Source organism: Lepisosteus oculatus, chromosome 14, assembly GCF_040954835.1.
Source record: "Lepisosteus oculatus isolate fLepOcu1 chromosome 14, fLepOcu1.hap2, whole genome shotgun sequence".
Classification (NCBI taxonomy): Eukaryota; Metazoa; Chordata; class Actinopteri; order Semionotiformes; family Lepisosteidae; genus Lepisosteus; species Lepisosteus oculatus.
This window is the reverse complement of record NC_090709.1, coordinates 14,330,564-14,332,436: the sequence shown is the minus strand read 5'-3', so window position 1 is coordinate 14,332,436 and position 1,873 is coordinate 14,330,564.

Genomic DNA, 1,873 nt, shown 5'->3' with positions numbered 1-1,873 from the left:
GGTGAATGAGTCAAATTGATGCAGATGTTTACAAAGAATGTCTACTACTGTGATATTTTGAGCTATATGAATAAAATAATATCATTATTAATTTATTTAGATACACAGTTCCATATTATAATCCCTATTAATCAAATTATAAAAAGTATGCATTTTTTACTGTGATATCGAGCCCAATTAAATATGAATAAATATTAATGAAGTTAGTACTTTTACTTAGTATATACTTTTTATGAAGTTCTGTATATAAACTTAATACAGTCAGAAGTACATAAAACCTTTTCCAAAATAACCACAGTATGTAACCGAATGAAAGACTGATGCTTAAAATGTTTATGAAGAAAGTGGAATACTGGTGTGTATTTTTTATTTAAATTACCAAAACCAGACATATACATTTTACATAATATGTTTATGTTCCTAAATTAATATCATTTATGACCTTCAGACGCATTATACTCCTCTTCTTTTAATGCTCAGCTACTAAAATGTCCCTTTAGTTGTAAAATGTCCATATTAATATTCAATATTAAGCGGATTGAAACATGCACAGTAAAGAGATCAAATAAAGCAATCGTTTCACTAACAACCAATTCATCATGAGTGCTGCCTGTCAGTCATTTTGGCCAGCCAATCACTTACTGCGGTACAACTCGGTGAACTGTAGAAAATTTCCACAGTACGGGGTTGTACTGTGCATTTTCAATGGCTGTAGCTGTATATATAAAAATTATAAAAGCCAACCACTTTTATCATCATATTCTCGCTGAGAGGAAGGAATCAGTGTAAATATATAATTACAAGTGATAATAAGAGCAGCTTTATGATAACCCTAAGAAAATACTACTATATTGGTAGTTGGGGGAATGTATATTACATATATCTAGAATACAACAACTGAAAATTAGACAACAATTTTATATTGTAAAGTGAAGAGACAGGTGAGTTTATAAAGAGCAACATGAAAGTTAAGCTCCCAGAGTTAAAATTGCAGCAACTTAAACCCTTAATCAAACTACGAGAAGCCTAAACAAAGAAGAACCAAAACAATTAAATAAGACTTTTGCAATGGTCTAACACAACATAAGAATACATTTAGATGAAATCTTTACTATTTTACAGGAGAACCTAATAGGGAAAGTTATAAAAGTGTGTATGTGTCAGAAACCTAGAGAGAATTCACATGCAGTATCATTTTGCTTAAAGTTGAACTGAATACAAACAATACAGTTGCATTGTATACTTGTACAGTGCCTTGCGAAAGTATTCGGCCCCCTTGAACTTTTCAACCTTTTGCCACATTTCAGGCTTCAAACATAAAGATATAAATTTTTTATTTTATGTGAAGAATCACCAACAAGTGGGACACAATTGTGAAGTGGAACGAAATCTATTGGATTTTTGAAACTTTTTTAACTAATAAAAAAATGAAAAGTGGGGCGTGCAAAATTATTCGGCCCCTTTACTTTCAGTGCAGCAAACTCACTCCAGAAGTTCAGCGAGGATCTCTGAATGATCCAATGTTGTCCTAAATGACTGATGGTGATAAATAGAATCCACCTGTGTGTAATCAAGTCTCTGTATAAATGCACCTGCTCTGTGATAGTCTCAAGGTTCTGTTGAAAGCGCAGAGAGCATCATGAAGACCAAGGAACACACCAGGCAGGTCCGTAATACTGTTGTGGAGAAGTTTAAAGCCGGATTTGGATACAAAAAGATTTCCCAAGCTTCAAACATCCCAAGGAGCACTGTGCAAGCGATCATCTTGAAATGGAAGGAGTATCAGACCACTGCAAATCTACCAAGACCTGGCCGTCCCTCTAAACTTTCAGCTCAGACAAGGAGAAGACTGATCAGAGATGCAGCCAAGAGG